This window comes from Aquila chrysaetos, chromosome 5, assembly GCF_900496995.4.
Source record: "Aquila chrysaetos chrysaetos chromosome 5, bAquChr1.4, whole genome shotgun sequence".
NCBI lineage: Eukaryota > Metazoa > Chordata > Aves > Accipitriformes > Accipitridae > Aquila > Aquila chrysaetos.
In genome coordinates this window covers 17995373-18020054 of record NC_044008.1, presented here as the reverse complement: position 1 = coordinate 18020054, position 24682 = coordinate 17995373, and positions in this window count along the sequence as shown.

The window sequence follows — 24682 nt, the reverse complement described above, 5'->3', positions numbered from 1 at the left end:
CACAGATAATTTTGGAGACAGTCATAGCATAGTGTTACAATGCACTAATTACACTTCAAAGGGAACCTTTTACTGTCAGTAAGAGTGTTAATCAATAATTAAGATGTGAGGATGAGTAATGCAATAAGCCAAATTAGTTTCATAGCTGGTTGCTAATATTGATGACTCAATTACAGGTGAAAAGTGAAAGCATTTTGATAATGTTTTTGAATATGCTTTCAGCACTTAATTTTTAATGTATTATGAATAAAAAACATCACTTTAGAGAAGAATGTATGAAAGAGTTGTTGTAGCTGGAAGAGGATTTTAATTACCATGCTTCATTTTAGTTTGTACTCTAAAGAACTTTTAAATATACTCAAGGATCACCATCTGTAAGAGCAGCAGTAAGGATGAGTTTCACCAAAGGCAACTAATAATTTGAAAAATCAGACCCCACCTTCCCACTAAAGTTACATTTCATGTTCTGACAGTGATAACATAAAATTATGAAAGCAGAGTTCCAAGTAACAATGTTATCACAGCCTGTGATGCTGGGAAGTGCAGAGAATCAAAGCCTTCTGGTATCACTGTACTTCATTTATGTCTTTCATAGGGCAGACATTGTTGAACCAGCAACCTAAGCACTAAAAAAATATGCAGCAGTGTGAGAAAACTGCCAAGACTTCAGTGTTACAGATATCAGTCTTCAAAGAGTTTTGCAATAGGCTTGCTCAGAAAAAAGTCAGAACATACTGATAAAAAAAAAAAAAAATCCCCACAGAGACACGCCCAGATCATGTTAAGGAATATGGGCACAGTATAGTAAGAAATATTCTGGTTTATGTTTCTGAAAATGCCTAGAAGGAATACACTGGTAAAGCAGAAATACATGAAAATAAAGTTGTATTGCATTAAACTTCAGGGAAAAGAGTGCACATTGTTCATCTAAAAGCACAATCCTTGAATAAAGCTTTCTCTGAGATTAAAATTCTTCAAAATTTAAAATGGGAAACTGCAGATGTGAGGTGTCATGGATAGCACAAAAAAATGAGGTATCTAAAATCAATTGCTGTCGTGTTCCTGTGGGTTACCTTCTTAGCAAGATCAGACAGCCAATTAAGATGTCAGGGCATTTGCTTCAGCATCTGATGTGACCCATCTACTGCCTTGGAATATAGAAACAGATAATTTTATGAATGAAAAAGGATTCACACTGGAAGTACAGAAATAGTATGTGCTTGTTTACTTTCAAAGCACAGGTAATATCAAATCATCTAGAAGGCCGACGTTCACCACTTGAAAACTCATTTCAATATGCCTTGCTCTGAAAATTTTCCCTTTAGCTCAGGCCTATAGTCTCATAACCTCATAACCTCAGTAACATGTTATTGTGATTTGTTTTCGAAGAGACAATCTCTCTTAACAACCTTAGACAGGCCGACAGCAGGTCAGGACCTCAGCACTCCCAGCCAGGCAGCAAGGCAGGGTTGTGGGGGCACCGTCCCCCACACCCCCAGAGGAAGGGGGTCACCCTGGCAGGCAAACCTCTCAGAGGGGGAGATGCACTCAGGGCCCTTACACAAACATCCAAGAGTGGGATTTGGTCATTTCAGGACAGCAGCAGCCGGTCGGCACTGCTGGGAGAGAAGAGCGGGACGGAGCTGCGCTGCCCCAGGGGGAGCGGGGGCCACTGCCCAGAGGCCAGCTTCCTCCCAACCTACCCATGCATACATTTGCTGCTGCTGTGCATCTTCATGACTCGTGTGTGACTTTCCAAGAAGTTTTGTTTTATGGCCCTGGGGTTTTTTCCCCCGGTCCTTGCAATGCCTTTTGGATTCTTTAGAATTACAGGACTGATATACAGAAATTTCTGTGGGGGTAGATGATTAATATAAAGGGCTCCATTAAGGAAATATGCAACCCCGCTCATAAGTTAGTAGGCTTAATAAAGTTGTTATTCGCCACTAATGGGCTCTTAATACCATGCAGTCTCCAGGGATTAAGAGAAAAAATCTACTCTTCCATGGAACAGAGGCAGCAGTAGAATTTGTAATACTACAAATATATGCAGTAGTTTTAAATAGTTGGAATAATGCTGAATTATGGATATATTTGTCATGAGTATTGAATACTTAATAGTGGTTAGTGTCTTCAGTCAAACAAGCCAAATAATAGAAAAGATTAACAATTTACACAGCTGAACAATCTGTACGTAAAACTTCTACCACATAGTCCCATGCACTGATGTTAGGACACATTACAGATGCATTATGTGCTTCAGCTGTGAGAAAAATAACAAAATGACAGAGAAGAAATGACAACATACTTTAAAAATGTCAAGACCTATGCAGTGCATATAGAACTATCACATGGCAAAGGAGTGCTTACAGCAACAATAAATGACACCTTGGTGAGCAACTGAACCCTTACTCTTCAGATTTGGACAACAGCATACAGTCCCATAAATATGAAAATCTAGAAATGCTGGCATCTTATGCAAGATAGCTTTTTCATCTTGCAGCTGATTGATAGCTAAATTAAGGTGGACTGCTGTGGGAAAATTACTCTGACTTTCCATTGCACAACTGAATTTAGGCCTTTCTGTTACTGTGAATGCTATATCACATAGTTAGAGGTGAAATTCATAAAGCTGAAAAAAACATCAATAGATATTGAATTTGACTATAGCATAATTAAGCAATAAACCTAAATTTGGTGGTGTGAATTGTATAAAGTAGTACTGGCTACTTCTACACCTCAACAAAAGAGCAGGCTCTGGAAAATCCGAGGCTTACTTCCCATGTATAAAGTTGATCTCAGATGCTCAATAGATACTCTGTGCATCATCTCTGGTGGTCAGTTTAGTTACTTTCTGACTCATTTTGTGTGTTTGGGACCCCAGACTTTGGAAAGATGTTCTGACATACCAGAGGATATAATTTCAAGAGTACAGTATGGAAAATAAATTAAAACTGTTCCGGGATACCACTAATAGAAATAGTCTATAATAATAAAAAACAGCTGAGGCCTCACAGTCACCCTAATCTCTCCCTGGAGCCAGCAGAAAGACACATGCATCTCTAGAAGGTGGATGAACCCATGTAAGTTCTAAGTATAATTCTAATTAGCCACCTTGGAGGAAATAACTTCTCGTAGAGTTAACATCATCTCGTGCAGGTTCCAGTTTCTTCAATGGAAAAAAAAAATGGAAGAGAAATACATATTCAGAATTTGTAGAAATTCTAAATTCAATGCTACTTATCAGAACTCTAGGCACATTTCTGGGCCAGTGACCAACTGGGAGCTGTATAAACAGTAAACTAGTCTGCTTATAATTTTTCTTCATTTACATAAATTATTGCAACTTTTATTTACCAATCCCTATATTTGTTATCAGAAAACTATTAGCAAACAAAAAATGTCAAAAGTATTTTCCACTTTGGATATGATAATTTCACTGTGCTTTTGAAATGTTTTTTCACTGCACATAGTTCTTTATTTAGCTCCCATTGTAAGACTGTAAGGAACCATAAATTACGGCTTTCAGAAAGTTCGCATGCAAAAAGTGCATTTTGTTCTGCTTGGAAAGTAATTGTCAAATTTGGTCCTGGATGACATTTTCACATATTTGCTCCAGGTTAAATGTACCATTGCCACATTAAAATCTGAACACATTTCACAGCAAAATACCTCTTTCTGTCTATGAAAATCAACCTCTGTGTTTGAAGAAGACACCAAGCCACCTGGAAAACTTCAAAAAAAATATTTTATCTGGTATAGGTACACTTATTTTTTGTGTGTACAGTGCAGATTTCTGTGAGCTTACAATGCCAGTTGTAATGCTGCTTTCTACATAATTGCTGTTTTCACTGTAGTCATGAATTTAACACTTCCAAGATGAACTTCAATGTCAGTCTGTACTGACAGTCTACTGTCTTATGCTGAAACATTTGAATCTTCTTTTTGAGCATAAAATCAAAAGGAGAAAGCCAGCCTTTCACAAGGAAAAAAGAATATTAAGGGAAGATAAAAACAGCTCCATAAGCTGTTCCTCAATTACTATTCCCCTTGCTAGGGTGAGGTTCCTACACTTGCACAAAGATGAAATACAGGAGTTGAGGCAAGGGTCATTCAAATACTAAACAGGATTATGTTTTGTGTGGTAAACAACAGACCTGTTAACTTGCTTGTTGGGAATAGTGTAAAGCCAATGCCTTTTGTAACTAGACAAATGTAAAATTTTGAGAACTGAATTTACTGCTTCATAATCCCTGCAATTTCAAAGAATAAACAAGCTAAAGCAAAATTGTCAGAGGACATTCATACTCTTACATCAATTGACTTTATCAGTAAAATCAAAAGTAGTATACAATTAGTTCCTGTACAACATGGAAAAGAAAAGTTAACCTATTCTGTCTTCTTAACCATGAAATACATCTGACTTTTAAATAGTCTCCCCGAAGAAGTTGTTAAAATTTTGTGCATTCATTTAAAACAAAACTAATATGTTAAGGACACAGTCAGGAGAGAAGCTGAATCATCTGCTGTATCTATTCCATCTCAAATACCCAAACAAAGAGCTAAAACAGGCAGAGGCTTGAGATGGGTAATGCCAGATGCAATGCAGACAAATACTCAGTGTTAGATCCAGTGAAAGATACCAAGCTTGACAAGAATTTTAGGAATCTGGGCCCACAAATGAACACTCAGCATACTGTCAAGTGCTTAGGAGAGTTGTACAGTGGGAGAGAATAGAGATAGAAAATTGAGCCACTAAGGAAGATGATTTTTATGACTAGCACCTGCAGTTGTTTTCTCAAAGAGCTGAGTCAGCTCACTGTTTTCCTCTTTAAACAGGGAAATAAAAAGAAGGCAGTGCTACAGGTCCACCTCTAATATAATTGCCTAAGTAAACAGGGCACGAACCCAAGAACTGGGGGAGAAAAGCTCATTTTTTCTGACCATTGTGCTTGCTACTGGAGAGGGAGATCTCTTAGGTACTTCAGAATATAATTCATCTCCTCCTGAAATAATGCAGTCTGACTCCTAGGAATGGAGGCAGGAGTCAGGGACCTCAATGCTTATGTCAGAACAGTTCTAGGCACGTGCAGAAGGAAAAAAATAAGTATGTGAGTAGGACATATCAAACTTTTAAAGTACTGCTCACAATAATTGTTTTAGTTCTGAAGATCCCCAAAGCTCTGAAGTACAACCTGTTTCTTTCCCACACACATCCTGGCAACATAAAGGTGACAAATAGCAGAAGTTCCAGTTTGTGCAGCTCTCTTCTATTCCTGACGTGATTACAAAACCTTGTTCATGGTTATCTGCATTAGCCATAAAAATCAAAATTGTGCCACAGGAGAGTGGAAAGTTGGAAATGGAAAGATGGAGATGGGAAATTCCCAGGGAAACTTGTAGATGAACATCTTAGGGACCATTTTGTGGTAAGATTTTAAAGGATTTAAGGTTTCACACTTTACTGGGTTTAAGCCTGCGGATTGTAAACTGGCCTAAAAGGCTGCAGCTGGGCAGCAGAGGGGAAGGCTGATTCTGATTCCTCTGGCTATTGCACTCTGGGTCAGGTTAAACCACATCAGAAAAAGCGATTGGAGAGGGGATTGTGCTCTCCCAACAAATATCTATGTATGCTTAGCCTGGAGACCTGTCTGCAGTGGAGGACGAGGCATGCAAGGATGTAGCAGGGTGCCTACAGCTCATGTGGGGAGTGGGGGACTCCTGCAAGTAGCAGAGCGCTGAGCTCTGCAGGGAGCATGTCCTCAGCCCAGCACGGCTGGAAAGGGTCTCTCCCAGGGAGCCAAAAATGTGTTTGGAAGCACTTAAATTGCTGAATTGTCAATACTGGAGGAAACAAACCTTCTTGTAAGAGCGCAGGGCCAGGGAGAGAGCTCTTTTCCAACATTCATTTTATCTATCCCCTTCAGAAGATCTGATTTTTTCATCATTTAAAGTATTTTTCTTTTCTATCTCATATATTTCTGTTTAAATAGAGACTCGTTTTGAAGACTGGAAGTCATTGGTATCTTCTAGTGCTAAGATAGTAAGATTCATCTGCCCTAACTAAATGGTATTCAGTCAAACTAAGCTCCTTTTGTACTCACTGGAAAGAAGTAAGCACTTCCTAAAGGTCATCTCATTATAAGCCTCAAGGATAAGTAAAATGAATTGCCCTACAAAGCAAATCTAGAGTGACCAGTTCACACTTGATAGCTAACTCCTGGTGTCTAAAATTGGGTGCTATGACTCCTTCCCTTATCCTACTTCTAGTCCTTAGTAATATTTTATATATGCATAAATGTAAAGTTACTGCATTTACTATGTGCATATAATCCCAACAAAATCTGACATTCGTAAAGATCTATGAGCTGCAGCCATTTATTAAATAATTTCTCCTACCAAAGGCACACATGAGGCACTTTCCCAGAGCTATCAGTAAAATGTCACTGTTGCTCTGGAATCAGGCACATGAATTCAACCACAGGGATAATAAGTTAAAAGGGGGCTACAAAGCCGAGTCAAACAATCTACTAGATGAACAATTATAGCATTTTGGCTTGACATATGTTAATCATGGAAGTCTAACAGACTGTGAAGTCAAAATAACTATCTAGGACTGAATGCAAATGTAACACTTTTCTTGAGAGTGGAAGAGGTTGTCACAAAACACAGAACAGGTGATCACTGTTTTAGTAACTAAAGGTATTAGAAAGTGTTAAAACGGAAACAAAAAACTAGGATATTGAAGGTCATCCCACCAAAGCCAGTGGATATTTTACTATTATCAAGGGATGCACATGGCCATGGTCATTTTCATTCATTTCTTCTCCAAAGCACCAATAAGCCTGTAAAATCTGATTTTCACTAAAAGTCCATGCTTACAGCAAGTTTGAATGAAATAGGATAGAATGTGTAACTGAACTTTCACAAAAATGTAGGAAGAAGCATCAATGTATTTCAATCAAAACACATTTGAGGCTTGTTCTGTAAAGCCAATAACACTTCCTTCTGTTACAAAAGGCTATTCCAATAGCTCAGTAAAGTTAAACTCACTGGTCTTATCTGTGTCATTGAGGTAAATATATTTTTACTAATTCAGCTTAGTGTCCTCAGATCTCTACTGTAGGTGAGAAAATATTTTGTTCAGTGTTGTGGTGTAACCCCAGCCAGCAACTAAGCACCACACAGCTGCTCACTCACTTCCCCCCCCACCCAGTGGGATGGGGGAGAGAATCGGGAAGAAAAAGTAAAACTCATGGGTTGAGATAAAGACAGTTTAATAACAAAAATAAAATAAAACATAATTATAACTATAATAATAATAAAACATAATAATAATAGTAAAGAAAAGGAATATAACAACGAGAGAAATTAGAGCCAAGAAAAGACAAACGATGCACAATGCAGTCACTCACTACCCACTGACCGATGCCTGAGCAGCGATCCACCCCTCCCAGCCAACTCCCCCCAGTTTATATACTGAGGTATGGACTATCCCTTTGGCTAGTTCGGGTCAGCTGTCCTGGCTCTTCTCCCTCCCAGATTCTTGTGCACCTGCTTGCTGGCAGAGCCTGGGAAACTGAAAAATCCTTAACTTAAGTGCTACTTAGCAACAACTAAAACATCCATGTGTTATCAACATTATTCTCCTACTAAAACCAAAACACACTGTACCAGTTACTAGGAAAAATATTAACTCTATCCCAGCTGAAACCAGGACATTCAGTCAGGAGAATAGTCATAGAAATGGGAGCAAGTTCCCGTGCCTCACCTCTGCAATTTGAAAGATTGTGGAAGCCTTGCCAAGTATCCTTCACCAAATCACTAGTGCAGGGTTAACCTCATGAAGTGTTATGCCTTGGAAAGAACTGTGGATGGAAAGGATGATTGCTTCAGGAACAGTGTGGTCCAATTTTGAGCTTGGTATTATAAAAGTACGGCTTAAGAGGATAAATTCATCTAGTGAGTGAATTCTCACCTTAGTTTTCAAAAGCACTTGTAAACAAGCCAGCAATATTGAAATTGCTGCTCACTTCCTGATGAACTGCAAGAAACTTATTTATTTATGTGCATGTGTGCTTTGAGCCCAGTTTAAAAGGTACCCAAGACAAATTAAAGGCTTTTGTATAGAAGCACTTTTTGCATTTTTTCATTTATCTAAATAAACAGCTACCCTTCTAGCCTTAAAGAGGATTTCTTCTGTATTGAAAACATGTCTTCTTGTGAGAAAATAAGAACAGAAGATTGTCTAGCAGGAAAGAATAAGAAGACTCATTAGACTTCAGGATATTTTAAATAGATACATTTGATTTATCTGCAGTCCCTAAGCATTTGTTTTCTTAGCAAGTAAATGTGTCAGCTGGCAAATATCACAGTAGATTACAGGGTGTAACAATGAAAATTGTTTGATATTAATGAAACACCCTCTGAAGAGGTAAGGGCTAGTTCCCCATGAAGTAGCATCAACAAAGCTGGACTATAAAACAAACATGAAAACACTACAGGAGATATTTGATGACATGAATGTTAGAAAAAAAGGAAAGGTTTTCAGTGCTAGAAAAGTAACTTCAGAGGAGAAACAAAAGGATTGACTTAATGATCTGAAATCTCAAATCATGACTCCTTATATTACACATTATGCCACTGTTCCCTTAAGAAAGTTATCCCTCGGACTAAGGGAAGAAGTTCATTGCACAGGTAGGAAATATGACAGTGGCAAACACTGCTTACACATTTGAGAAAAGAATGGAAACCCCCTACAGACTGACAAGAATAACAACCTTTCATTCAATGAAGCCTCAGAAGGATTTGAAGCTGTCATTTTGCCGGATGAAAGACTAGTGATGTATGCCTCTAAAGTAATGGGAAAAATACAGAAGTAGTCATGGAAGAAAGATTGCTATGAGCATCTTGTAAATATAAATATATGCAGTCATCTCAATTATCCAAATCACTAGCTAGCCAAACTCTCAATTGCTAAGAATAAAATATGTTTCCTGAAGCAAGAAGAGCCAACTAAAGAAGAGGAAGAAATAGGACCTCCCTGAATTTAAGAGCAGGATATTATGCAGATGCCTCAGAGGTGGGCTTTGGTATCCTTTATTCCCCTGAGTTATGAATAATTTTTACCTCACGCTGCAAGAAGCAAGACATTTTGTAAAAATCCATGTCAGTCATTATAAAAACAAGATATGGACTTTTCCTTGGAAGCTCTTTGTACCTGTTGCTACCTGAAGTTGCTGTTGTAATGGCTGGGTTGATCACCAGATCTCCCCAAAGACCACATCTGCTGTTGTCAGAACTTATCCAAGTCTGCAAGTCTAGCTGTACAGAACAGTTAAGAAAGACTACTTTTTTCTAATGCTTATTGAGGTGCAAAGTTGAAATCCATTATGTGTTTTTATGTAATGAAATAAATGACTGTATGAGGTAACAATCACTTGTGTGCTGCAAAATGCTGAAAATAAGTCATCAAGCACAAAGAAAGACTAAAAGACATAAAGGAAGAGAAAAATAAGTAAAGGCATTGAGTAACCATGACAATTAAAGTTATTTTATTTTGTATAAATACTTTAGTCCTGTGGACACAAAGGGGACCATCTGTATGCTCACACACGGAGAAAGATCCTATAGAACCCAAGCATGACAGACTGGATAAATACAAGAAAAAACATGACAGGTTCCCTAAGCCACCTTGATCCAAGGTTGACTAAGTTTATTTGAGTACAGCAAGGAGGATTTTGCTGACAGGTTAAACTCCATTTCAAAACTGATAGGCTGCATAATACAGTACATCAAGTAGCACTGTGTTAATGCATTTTAAATGTCAACTTACATGCAGTAGCAGTGCAGGATGAATAAATATCAGAAAGCACTCCATCATTTAAACATCTGATTCTGAGCAATGATGATCCCTGCCAGAGGGGCAAGCTCCTCTTCTGGCCATTGGATGTAATGGAAGCTCCAGATTTACCCTGTACTTCCCAATCCCCTCTTCCTCGAATACAGCCCAGAGAGTGTGCAGGTCTACCCACATGTTGTACAAGTTTTGAAGAACTACCAGTTTTACAAAACTCTGACCACCTCAGCTGATTTACTCTCCCATTTCAATTAGCTTCTCTCCTAAAGGCCACACTTTCCAGCTAGGCATCCAATATGCTATAGCCTTCTGCGTAGTTACTGTTGGTGATCGTAAAGCAGTGATCAAAACTCAGACTATGTTTTCTGTTTGGGGCTGTAAGAAACCCACATCCGGTCTGCTTTAAACCCATTGCCAATCAACATCTCTCAGCAACTTAATTAATTAAATCCTTAAAGTGTTACATGCCTTTTTGAACATTCCCTTCTTTTTTCTTCACAAATCAAAAAGAATTAATGGAAAGGAATATGTCACAGTTCAGATAAGAAAGGACACAAAAGGAAAAAGACAGCAGCAGCCTTGAAAGTCATCCATCACAGTTTCTGAAGTGTCATAAGCTCTTTGAGCATTTTTTTTTCACTGTGTCATTTTGCAGGCAGTGGCTCAGAGACCATTAGGGCTGGTAGAAAAGTAGCTAGCTATCTGTCTTGTTTCCGTCCAAAGAAAACAGTAAAGATGGAAGAATAAGGATGACAGAAAGACTAAAAGTAGATGCCCAGTTAAATAAAAAATTGAAGCATCTGTGACAGATGTTCTTAAATTCTCAAAGGTGTTTAGATCTTTTCAAAAAGAACAAATGATATTGCACTGGAAACAGCTAAAACATGTAGGATTCCTTTCTAGTATTCCTGTTACAACTGCCAGAGAGATTCTAATCTCAAAGTCAAAACCTACTGAAGGTACCTTGGACAGAAAGAAAACCTCTCAACTACTTTTTATGTTCTACATAATGAAGTAGTCTAGACATCCATTCTGAGATAGTTCTGAAATTAGAGTAAAAGCATTCTTACAACAAACAGTTCCAGAATTACTGGGTGACAGGCAATTCACGTGATGGACTTGCACTCCAAAAGGACAAAAGGAGATAGTACTCGCTAAAATTGATCTCTGGTAGACAAAACTTATTCAACTGTTGTACCTTTATTGGAGTGTATAATTAAAAAACAATGCATCTTTCTACTTAGTTTGGCAGTACAAGTCTAAATAGATCAGAATTAACTGCAATTATGTACCCACTGCAGTGTTCTAAGTTAAAAAGAGATAACCTTAGACTTACAGTAAAATGTCCATAATGAGGAAGCAAAGACAGAAAAAACAGTATTGAGAATTACAGACAGATATATGCAATAAATAAGCTTTCTAAATATAAACTGAGTGCTTTCTGGTGGATGAACAAGGGGAGGAATAATCCTCTCATCTGTTTGTAGTGTTTCAGGCAACAACTCTGACCTTCTGGCCCTGTTCTGTATTTGGAAATGTCAAAGCAACTTCTTAACAACATAAGATTTAATTAATTAATTAATTAATTAATCCTTGCTTAACAAGAAGCTACAGTCAAGCAAAGCCTTCATTAAAGGATTACACAGGATCTGATACCCTTTGCTAAATTTCCTAGACTCTTCTGGGAGAGGTAAAAAGGTTAAAATTCTTGCAAAGAAGATGGGGCAAAGAAAGTTTTTAGAGTACTATATTTGAGTAATTTGAACTTACTTATCCGCATGAAACTGTATTTTTCAGATTTTACTGCTTTTTACTTTCACAATCTCCTTTCATTTTCATTTAAAATCAGTTTTTAAATAAGGCTACATTATTAATAACCTTTCAAATTAATGCTGTAAAACAACATATACCAATCTATAAAACTGAAAGAGTTTGCTTTGCAGGATGTTTTAGGAATATATCTATGATTTATGACAGGTGTGTTTGCAGTCTCCTCTGTCTTTCTTTTTGAGCCTGAATGAGCACAAAACCAAAGCAAACATTCCCTGAGCTTCTGCATTTCATCTACTGCCCTGTAAAAATAATTTACTCATTTCACCTCACTTTGAATTAAAACTGTTAACTGAGCTCAAACTGCAGTGAACTTCTTTATAAAACTTATTCTGAGTTTAAAGTCAAGGGTATTTCAAGGGACATAATATTTGATTTAACACTGACCTATTATTTTGTTGCTTTACCTCAGATCAAGAAGTTATTCTTTTTTATTGGGAAAAGTGTGAAATACATAAAGCTGAGTTATTTCTGAGTGTAATTTTTAAAAATTAGCATGTTTTGGATTCCTGAAAACAAGAATGTCTAATGATATTGAGGGGTGCATGTTAAAAGACTTACCTAAAACTACCTTAGTGTGAAAGATAGTTTGAAGGCAATGGGCCTGACTCCCCATGTCCTGCAAAAATCTTGGGTTACTCTTGTTGTGCAAGTCAGAGGTAGTGCTGAGCTACCTAAAAGCGGCCCTGCAGGTTCATTCTGTGAAGAAATATTTGTGTTCTCTACCTCATCTCATACTTGTGGTCAAAAGATAGCCATGGAAAACATTGGTACAACTAAGGCACTTCCATACCTCATGGACCAGTAATTATCAGGATAATAGACTGGATCTCCACAAGGAGTAGTCCCTTGGTTAACCCTGCGCCTGGATCCTCCTCAAGCATGTCTTGGCAGGTGGGAAGTATCTGAGTGGATGTATCAGACTGAAGTGTGCATCAGCAAGAGAGCAGAAGCACATTTATGCATCAAGCAAGTCCCAGTCTTGTTTTCACAAACTCCTAAGCATGTGCAGCAAATACCCATAAGTTTCATAGGAAGCTACAACAAAGGAGGAAAGACATCGATGACACACAACAGATTCAAAAAAGAAACAATGAAAAGGCTTGTTCTCAGTTTTGTGCTGAAGCATAATATGCGTTGCAATGATGGAAATATTCTTTTTCTCCTAAATTTGTCTCTTTCACTGACTTCTTCATTAATAAATATATTCATTTCTAGCAACAACTTTCTTTGCCTCCTTCCTATCTGGCTTCCTACTACAGTTTTAAGAAATAGTCTAAAAGCCATTAAAATAATTCATTTTTATAAAGCTAGATTTAACATACATGAGACTCCACACAACTACCTCCCAATGTTATTGAACCATTTCATTTTACCAAATACAAATTATGTATTTTAAAGATAACCTCTAATTAAGTCCTTATTTGGTAATCTCTGATGATTCTTACTGAGTAAATAAGGATAAATGACTTAATACAACCTGCAATTAGGGCATTTTAAATGCCTGGAATTCACTATTTCATCTTGTTATGTAATCAAGGGGTTAAGAAGAAGATTCTTGGCATTATGCCTCCTATTCTGTCAACACCTAGAGAGGAATTAGTTTACAGATATTTGACCTTAGGCATTCTACATCATTATGTACAAAATTCTCTATCAAATGTAATGCTTTTTCATTTATGCTATGAAGTGCATAATAATATGAAGTACATGATAATAATATGAAAAGCATGACATCTGAACATCAGTTATCTTTTTCTGCATTTTCTCACAAATGGACATTTTCCTCAGTTTTCACCATGTCCATGGCCTTTTCTGAAGTTATGAAGCTGAGATTATGATGTAAATCTTCAGTTTTGGTTGTCTGAGCTTAGCCTTGTGACTTCATGTAAAGGTCTCTAATGCAGTAATACTGATGTAAAGAGTTTTGTCATTTCTGAAGGCATTTTTCTTTATATTCCAAAATACAAAATGGACAACATTAGCAACACCAAAAGAGACCTTTTAGTGAAAAGATAAATATGGCAAAAAGCTGCATGTTGGCTTTTTCTCTAATAATTTTGGTAAAATGCTGAATCAGGGCTAGGTAAGAGGACACACAGAGACAAGGAAAGCATCTGGACTCCTGCTTTTCTTCAGAACAAATGCTTCTATTCCCACATGATCCAGAGCCCAGACTTCTCTGCTGCACAGAAAAGCCTGACTGATGTAATGTCTTTTGTAAAGCCACTCTTTGTAGAGATGCTTGTCATACTTACCCAAGAACTAAAAATCCTGGAATCAATATCATTTTCAACCTGAAGAAAAGAATTTCAGGTTATTTATAGATAATGAGCCACAGAAAAAAACAGGAAGACATTCTCCTTCCTCCTGAACACAACCCTCACAGTTTCTACAGAAGTTGGAACTCCATGAAGCCAAGGATGCAGAAGTCATGGGCCAGAAGGACAGAATGCAAGTGAGAGACAAACTTTTAATACTGGTTTATGTGTAGACCTGCAGGGTTGAGACCTTGTTTTTCTCTCTCACAGCATTCACACTTCCATGACCTTTCTGACACTTATAGAACGTCATACAACCCATAGGTAAGAATAAATGCAGCATTATAAAAGATGGAGCAGTTTATCTGCTCTATCATGCTACAAAAGAATTGTGCAAAGATGCATAAATTTCTTGGAAGATTCAGAAGGTCCTAAGTTTAACAGAAAAATGCTTAACAGAAATAATACTGCAGTACAAAATTTCTGAAGTCATTGGATAATTATTAGGATTGTTATTGTTTATGTATAACAGCCACCATAATGCTTTTTTTCACTCTGCAATATTATCTATCAGTTCTTTTTCATCTTATAGTGTCTGCTTTGCATATTCAAAAGCTTGGCCCCACTCCTACCCACTTTAGGTCAATGGGAGTTTAATGACTGCCTTGAATAACAGGATCAAACCCATAATGGCTGTCAAACTAACAAAAATGTTTAATGCCTTTAAGTGAAATGGATGACCTTCTAACTTGCCCTTATGAAAAAATGAAGCTGCTACTTTGATATACATACCATACATGCTTATATCTTGAATTACCCTACAATTTTGCTCTATGTGGTATCCATCATTTGTCACATTACGCTATTTTAAGTAGGCAACCTTGCAATCAATAGCACTAAACATCTTTCTTGGGAAGAAGTGCATTACACAATAAATCTCAGTCAAGCTGACAGAAGGGGTGTTTAACCCTCACTCTCTCAGATACCTCTGGCCAAAGTTTTAAAAGCAAAGCCAAAAGTTAGGCAGAGTAGTACAAAATTCACATGACCTTCTTTTTGGGAGGGCTTAGCAATCACAGCCTTTGCTGAGCTCAGTGAACAGTGTGAGCTGCATACTTAACACCTGACAGCCCTGAAAAGGAGTTGCCCAAATACAGATTTAGGCCCCTAACCTTAGGCACTCAAGTTCAATCATTTAGATCTTTTTGCTGCAGTGGCATAATTCAAGTGATTAGCATATATTGACATATACTATATTAACCTACCTTTCAGCTGTCATACACTTAAGCAGATGGCTCCATATATAATTTGTTTAATAATCCATACAGTATTGTCCTTTTGTTAATAGTTAACTACATGTGCTGGACAATAAATTAGATGAGTGATAGCATACCTTATTGACAACATGGCAGATAAACTTTAAGATAACAAGTGACGTGTCAGCAATATCTAGTTCATTATGTGAGGCTATCAAATATCTTGGGGAAGTTTCTGAAGATGTAACTTTATCTTTGGATTTTATAACCTTCAGAACTGGTATTCCTACTATTTTAATGTCATAGAAAGTACATGCTTACATCATAATTCCAGGTTAATAGGGTTTGCTTTCTTTGTTTCTCTCTCCATCCCACCCAGTTCCCAATGAGTCTGAGCACTGAACACCAATAAATGTTAAAAATAATAATACGACCACTCCCAATTCAGAGTGTAAAAAAGGCTGCAGAAGGAAAATGTTTGAAGTTGGTACTAGGAAAGTACTCATTCCTTCAAAGTTACAACACCACCTGAAGGTCCAGAAATCCCGAAAAGTCTGAGCTAAAATTTCCCTTGTTAGTCAGAGTTTTACATGACAATTGGAAAGTGTCTTTGAAGGTAGTTATTAAAAGAGAAGAAAAGAGAAGTATAAAAGGGTCAGAATGACTTCTTTTGTAGTTTCCAAAGCTGCAAAAGTTTGTAAGTCTATCACGAGGTCAGTTTAGGGTGTTTGATAGCATATGGAGAAAACCAGTAAATGAATGGGGGTGATGTGAGTAAAGGACAACCATTTTTTGCATATTGTTTTACAGAAGAATGTGCTGAACCTTTGAGAGGCAAACATAAAATTGGACAAGAAGTATTCTTGCTGTACTTGCCTATTGTAAAACAACCCTTCAACTGAAACTTTTTTTTCTGTATTGAAATCAACCACAGTAACAATTCCATTGTTTTGTTCTAGCCCTATACACAAGACAGCAAAATCCACTATCGTTCCACACGTAGGTATTATTCAAGATTGGGATTATTCAAACTGAAATTCAAAAGTGAATATAAAAGATTACTCCTCTGCTGTCACAGTTTTGACTAAAAAATCCCCCTGGCTTTCTGGGCTGTGCTGATTTTTTTATACAACTCATAAACCTCATCTCCTATGGCTGTATACCTGAGAAGTAGGCAGCGAGCCTCAGTAAAATCCAAACACTGCCTAACACATTCACACTGCAGGTTCTGGAGCCCTGACTGAGTACCTGGATCCCAAAGGCTTTCTGCCCCAGACTTTGTTAATGGATAAAGAAATACCTAATAGCTCATAGTCCAAATCTGGAGAAACTATGCCTATAATCTCCCTTTTTTAATTTTCACTGTTCAGTCATGACGAATGTCCAATAAAAGAGCAGGCAGTGGTGCGATGCGATTTTCAAACCTCAAGCAGTCGTGACATACTTAACTAGATCAAGCTCATTACTGCTGTACAAAAACATCAACTCCCAGATTTGGGAGGTGCATAGCCTCCTTCTACCCAGTCCTCACCTGCCCTGGGGCAGGTACCAGTACCATGAACCACAGAACCCCAGGAAAGCAGCTGTGTTTGCTGTGTGTGCTGTCCTGGTATCTAAAGCCCAAAACCTTCCAGCAGGGAAGTGCGACCTATGTAGCTTAGACCTGCTCTCATACCACTTTTCACTGTGATTTCTGAGTACCTGAAAGAAACATGGACTAGTGGGAGAGCAGTGCCGCTCAGTTAAAAATCTGTAGAGAAATATCTTCTGTAATGCGGATACCAGTTACCAATTTGATATTCACACTGAGTGCAAGTGTGCAACAATGACATGAAAGCTGCCAAATCCCAGCCAGTTCAAATCCTTCTCAGCTCAGTTTGACATGGACCAATCCACAGACAGCACAAAACCTCTGAGGTGTACAGGCCCAAAACAAAGCTCCTGTCCCTCCTTTGTATATGCCACAGACAGCTTCGCATGCAGGAACTCCCCAAGGCCTCAATGGTGACAGATTAAATACACTTACCGTTGCCTTTTCTTTACCCTACCCAGTCAGCACAATCGAAGAGCAAGTAGGGGATGGATCAAGGAAAGTTTTTGATAACACTGTGAGAATAAAATCAATTTACAGGCTATTCAGAAAGTTTTCATCTAGATTCCTTTCCTAAAGAAACATAATTCTGTATATGAACAAAGAAACATATTCTTGTTGACGTTACAGATACAGAACTATAAAGTATTTCATACACACTAATGAGGAAACCTGTGATAAGCCATATCTGTCAGAGTAAAGGTTTGTTCCTTTTTTCCTACTGAGATGGTTAACTTCTTGCAGCCTTTCTTATTTACATTTTAAATAATGAAACACCCACGAGTACCAGGCACTTTTCCATTGCTGCTCTGTGCAAAAAGAATATTAATAACGTTATTAATAAAGGTGGGAAGACTGCAATAAAATGTCTCTGTGCTTAAAACAAAGGAGCATCTTGAGGAACACAGCAGATTTTCTGGCTTATGCAGGTTTGATAACACAAATATGATTAAAATGTTCTCTGCTAGTAGATTAGAAATGCCAATTTATGTAACAGAAACTGCCTAAAGTGTAGGCACATTTGTTCAAAGAGATTGCGTTCCCAGTTGGTTACCCAACACTTGGTTCATTGCCCCAAATCCCTTCTCACTTAAGCTGCTGCAAATCAGAATGGAGTAAATGCTGCTGTGGTCTTCACCACTGAAAACCTTATGGAGCTAGAAAATACAGGATCTATGGAGAACATAGGTCCCTGGTGCAGAACCAGAGATGTAATCTCAGCACTATGCCAGAAGCTGCACTGCTAAAGTCTCAGCTTGATTTGTCCTCTCACCAGCTGCAGATCATGTTGATCCCACAGTACCTTTGAAAACGTGCTCACATGATCTAGTTATAATTGATGACAGGCATAATACATATGCTACACAGTGGATTACAAAAACATTCCAGTATTGAGGACTTATGGAAACAACTGGAACAGTGCTAACGTATTCTGACACCTTCATTTGGGTTGAGGGGGTTCACAGTTTTTTAAATACTGCAGGTTGCCATCAGGAAAATAACTAAAAGGACATATGAAATTCATGCTTCACAGTCTACACATAGCATTTTATATCTTTCCACAATGCCAGAGGACACATTAGCTCAGGACATCAGAAGGAATTTATTTCACCTTATATGTGCTCTGTATTTTGCCTGGTCTGAAAGAAAACATTTTAAAAGCCTGAATGGCAGCAGGAAAAGGTTCAGAAAGTGCTTCAGATTTTAGCTTCAACTGTATACTTTCCCTGAACAGCTGTGTACAGTGAGGAGGGACAAGGCTTCATCTAGGACAAGGACAGCTATCCTCACCTACTATCAACTGCTTTGTAAGAAATTCCGTAGAAGAGGTGGGAAAACAGGAGTCAAGCCCAGAAAAAAGGTAATAGTGGGTGCTGCCCAGCAGTAAAATCGCAAAGGAAGAAGAAGAGGTGAAGGAGGGAAAAAAGGGAGTGCTGCTGCATTCCTGCCTGAAGATGAAGCCTGTTCTGTAGGACAGACATGCATCTTTCTGACTCGCCCTGATACCTACAAATTGCTTTCCAAATTGCTGACTTTTCTTATTCACTGCTTTACTTTCTTTTCATCCTACTCTTTGTTGTTAGGGCTTCTAAAATACAGCCACTAAGATTTGTTACTCTGAATATGAGCCTGAATTAGACACCACTAAGCCTGAATCCTTGAAAATCACTGGAGTCTTATTTATACTGTGCTGTCTTCTCAGTAATAGCTTTTAACACTTGTGGTGCAGAGTGTGTCACAGTTTTAGATCAATTACTGTAAATATATAATTTATCGAGTTCTCTGTATAGGCAATCTTGTATCATATACATATATATATATATATATATATATATATATATATATATATATACATGAAGCACACAGCAGAAACACAGAGGAAAAAGGAGGTGATATGGCCCGTGATCTATTACTGCATCCTATGCATGCTCTTACAGCTGCTCTGCAGATTCTAACTTCAAAGCCACATTCAATCTTTTCTCTTTTCCTCCTCTGAACCACAGTACAACCAGTGCACAAATCCCTCGTGTATTCAAGTCCTAGGGCTCAGAGAGCAGAGGAGTGAGATCAAGACTCAGAAAAGCAGATCAAGACTCAGAAATGCACAAGAGAGAATACACTGCTGGCCCCTTTCATTGCTCCTCTCTGCAGAGTAGTCTGTGGGTTGCATTTATTTGTTGAATTTCTGCTTGGGTTGTTAAACACATTCACAATATGGCCTGGCAGAGTCCATCTAGGACTGTGGACCCTTTCAATACTGTCATACAGTATTGGACTGACCATCCAGCAGTGTATGTCCAAGGCCAAACTCCTTCAAAGGTGCTTACAGTGAAAGAGGATGAGCCCTCTGTAAGTCATGGAATCCAGTATGTGTTGCAGACTCCACCGTGTACTGTGTGCTGACAATACTGCTAAGCTTTGCTGGAGGTCAGTCATAATGCAGTCCCTACCTGGACTTTTCATGCCAATACCTAAGAAAGACAGTTGATAACGCACTGAAGAACAGCAACCTGAAGGTGGGTGCCCTAGAGTAAGCCCTATCCCAACTTAGTGCCTTAGCCATTAAGTTAAAATCAGTTTCTTTGTTTTCTTTCAGATCCCCCTGCAGCAGAACAGGCAGAGGCTAACCCAGAGCCTGGTAAGGAAGCCGCTAGCTCGAGACATTACATCAAATATCCCAGCACCTCAAAGAACTGAATAAAGCCTAAAGCTCAGCTTTTCCTCTTCATGGACAAGTGCCTAGTCCCAGTTCTAATGACTCTGTCCTAACAGGTACTATTCCTATGAAACTGAACAGCTTTAACAGGAGAGAACAAGAAACACCAGCAAATGCAGGAGATGGAGAGATTTGAGAGTCTAAGATTCAGGAGACTGCAATTCAAGCCCTCATACCAGATCAAGCATAGCATGGACGTGGTCCCAAAGCCACCTATAGTCCAAGCAATTGCTACTCTGAAATTCAGCCTCAGGAAAATTGCTTCCCACATAGCTTGATTACCAATCCAGAGCTAAAAACTAGCAACCAGAACATCCTAACCCATCTGGCCTTGGAGCACAGCAGGCCATTTGCTCCAGAGAGCAAGGGCTAGGTGAAGCTGTTCATGTCCTTTTCTCAATTCCTCATGAGACTGTTCAAATGAATGAGTAAACATTTATGGGAGGTTTAAGGCTTTGGATCAGAGAGCCAACAAATCCCACAAGGAGAAAACTAGCCCTTTCAATGACCATCAGGTTCCCCACTCATCTCAAAATGTCATGAAATGGTACTCACAGAAATAAATGTATGCTAGCAGCTTCTAAACATGGGTTGTGTCCCAAGCTCTGACAGACTGTACCCCAGAGGCCAGGGCCTTCAGTGTGCAGCACTTTCTGAAATGACTTCACGGGCAACATATGAACGTCTCCTGGGGAAAAAAAAAAAAAAAAAGATTTCTCAGGAGAAATGTACTGATGCGGGAAGAGTATTTCTGACATCAGTTCAGGGCCATTCAGAAGGAGAATGATAGTGTATAAAAAGGGGGGGATTTTACACTACCACAAAAAATGCAGTACACAGATGAATGAGTGATATTGCTAAAAACAGTACAAAGCTCTGAAGCTTTTATGGGTAAATGTAACCAAAAACACCTGGGTGGGCTGAAGTTTCAAGTGGGAGCTGGGGAGAAGTGTTCCTGCAAACAGATAAACAGAAGTCTGAAAGATAAGCTATATATGTCTGAGTGACCTACATTTTTAGTCAAGGTTGTCAATCAGGCTGGGTTAAAATACATGTAAAGACTGTAAACTGCTTCCAGAAATGCCTGAGAGCCCACTGCATATCTTAATAGCTCATCTGATTTAAGGACTAGAGAGCTACCCTTATCCCCTAAACACTGCAAACAATGCAATTCAATGAAATATTAACTGTGTACAAGTCATCTGCAAACATTATGTGTTCAAACTGCTATGATATTCAATGAATTACATGAGTAAGTGACAGCATACACATATGGAATAACAGTGAGCTAAAGGAAGACCCTGAGAATATTCTGAATGTATGGAAGAATAATAAAAAACTGCTTTAGGGACCGTTGCTTGCTGTTCAATATAAACATTGGATTGGTGAATACTTGTTACAAAAGCTGTAGACTTGTAGATTTCACCACACTGAACGCAAAGGTTCACCGCCACAGAGGAAGCATTAAAATAAACAACACAGAGAAATGTCTTCAAAGTGCAAGAAAGTCTCTTGGATTCTTACAGATTGCCTAATGACTTCATGTGAAGCAAAGCAAGGCACAGGAATTTCTTGCCATCCACTTCATTGAGGAAGAAACTCTTTTGTATGACTGGGTTCAACATTCATGGACACAAATATTTTTTTCAGAAGTATTTCATCTAGGTAAATATGTAGACGACATGGCAACTTTATAAAATATATAGGTGTGTATGTCTATGCACAGGAACACAAGCTGGAAGAAGAGAGACTGTTTCCTTTCAACATGGTGAAAATAAGAGCCTGACTTGATACAGATTAATTTCTAAGTAGCACAAAAGCTTCTGGGCAGTGTTAGTTAAATGGCTCTTACTGTGTCATCATGACCAAATTACAAAGCTCTGAAAGCATAAATAGCTTTGCTAACTTGTTAATTGAAGATGTTCACAATGCTTCTCCAAGCACTCAAAAATGCAGCAATAGATGCCAGAGAAATTCCATTAAATAACACAAGAATCTGTAGGTACTCAGAGTTAATAATCTACCTTGTCAAAGAATAAAAGATGCCATATCTAATACAAAGTGGCAGAGAAAAAGCTTTGCAATAATAGTAAGTTTTTAAGAAAAGATTTGTACATTATAAAATCGGATGGATTGTTATGATCATCTAATCTGACTTCTTGTATACCAAATACCATCAAACCCAATCCAGTTATCAAGCCCACAACTTCCCAGTGAGCAGTGTAGCTTTCTGAGAGACTTCAGGCTAGATTTAAAAACATCAAGAACAAAGTTCATGATAATTAGTGTTATTTATATTTTTTCTCCTGTCTCTGATTAGCTATGGCATCCTACTATGCTTTTTTTTAATAGATCAAAGGAACTTTTGCTTCTGAGTTCTCTTCCTTGTGTAAGTACTTCTTGACCTTGGCAAAGATAAAATCAAATTTCTCTAACCTCTTCTTGAGAGCAGGTTTTCTAGGACTGATACTGTTCTTACAGCATTTTCCTAATTATCCAAGATTTCAACTTCCCTTTGAAGTGTTTCAGTGTTTTGTGAGTTTTGTTAATGCCAGAGAAGCAGGAATAACACCTTCTTATATATCTACTTGATGTTTCCCTGCTTTCTAATCAAAAGACCATGAGCATTTTTAACAACCGCAGCATCCTGAAAATTCCCTATAAGAGGAAGCACCATTTTTACAGAAGAGTGTTCAGGAAGACACAAGGCCAAGAGCAGGAGGAAATGGCAGTGTCACTCTTTCTGATACAGTGTGCTTGTCTCCTCCTTTTCTCCATTTCTTAGCCTCCCTTTTCAAACCCTATAATCTCTCTGAAACATTTGGAAAAGTGTCCAAAGTGCATGCAATTTGGAAAATGGCAGTAGCTTTTCTAATGTAAGGCTGTAACTCGGTGTCATGCTCAAGACGGGCTTGTTTTCCTCCCTGATGCTCATATACTTTCTGCCTCTGGATTACTCTGAACATTCCCTTTCCCACACTTACATGCAACTGCATCATATTTAATGCTTCTACTAGTAATTTTCTTTCCCTTCTACTGATGTGTAATTTCATCCAAAGGAATTGTCTGTTTTTCTGAAATACCTGTCACATAGAGATCTTTTTTAATGGTCCCCAGCAACTTCCTGAGAGATACATTCTCCCTTTTTTACTTTTCTGTTATTGTTCTTTTCTGCAATTGCTAGTATCTCTTTTTAACTTGTTTCTTTTCCTCAGTGTTACCCTCTCTTTACTTCAGCTGTTCTTTGCTTTTTCTTTAAACCCTTAAGTTTTCAAATTAACTTCGATCTTGGGGCGGGGGGGGGGGGGTCCTGGATAATACTGCTTTTTATCTCTGTTGTATGTCTGTACCTTTTTCTCCATTAATCTTCCAAACCTATAAATTATTGCAGAACATATTTCTATTTTCCCTTCACTTCTTCCAGCCACAGAGAATTCACACTGACTTTAGACTTACTACTTTAAATTGCCCAAGACTTTTATCATTCTCAGCTTTTTGAGAATGACTGTTAATATTTTAGGGCTATATTTTGACCTCAGACAAACACCTGTAACTCCAAGTGTCTTCAGCGGGAATCTGTAGGCATCTTTCAGGGATGAGTTTGGCCTTCAGTCCACAAACTAAGTTAAAATGTGTTCCAGTGCACTAAACTCAATTATGTTGTGTCACATTCTAGGACATGGGGAGCCACATCTTCTTGCAAGTTAGGCCTGTGAAACAGCAGAAGAGCCATTTCCTTCAAAGATAAAAATTCAGGCAAAATCTTATTTGGAATGTCTAGAAATACAAATAAAATATAAATAACAAACACATCAAACTATACATCATAATTCTTTTATCACTTTGCATTTTAAGAGTGTGGATGAATTTTGGAGTAGTGAGAACATAAAAAAGTTGAATTCTTCAGCCTGGGTTCCATTGGGAGGCAGAAGAACTGCTCACAGCCTTGATCATTTTTGATACATGAAAACATCCTTCTCATCCACAAAGCCCTCCAGTGATTTAAGGTGGGAGAAATATCTCTTGGGTGTGCATACAGCACTCTGTGTTACAGTATCTGAGGGCAGGTCCCACTACAATACTAGCAGGTATTGAGCATTGATCCGTGCATAATTTCAAACCCCTACCAGATAAATGTTTACGTATGTTTTGATTTACTTGTTCTCAGCTGTGTGTTAATGTTCTTCAAAAAAAGAGGCACTACTTAGAAAAAGGGGAGATAGATAGCTTTTTTTTCTGAGAAGTGCATGGGTTCAGATGGAGAACAGATGGAGCAGTCAGTCAGTCCTCAGCCCTCGGAGGCGGTGGTAAAGAGTCCTCATCAGGACCAGAAGGGACAGTACAGAGTTTGCTGCAACACAGAAAGTTTCTGGGTTGGCTGAATGTAATCCTGAACGCAAAGACTTGCAGCAGGCAGAGATATTTTTATTGCTAGTCACTTTGAGATTGTGTTACCTAAAAAGCGATCCAAGCTTGTATTTCTAATACAATTAAGCTTTGGAGGCTTAAAGGCTTTTGTTTGGGAGCTCACTAGAGGGAAACATCTAAGTGGATCCCCTTCAAAGTTCTGGCCAGTTCAAGGTCCCTGCTGGAAAATCTCTCCCTTCACCACTCTAGATGTTTTATTAGTGTGTGACAGCATGTGAAAGAGGAGCCCCACGTCCAACA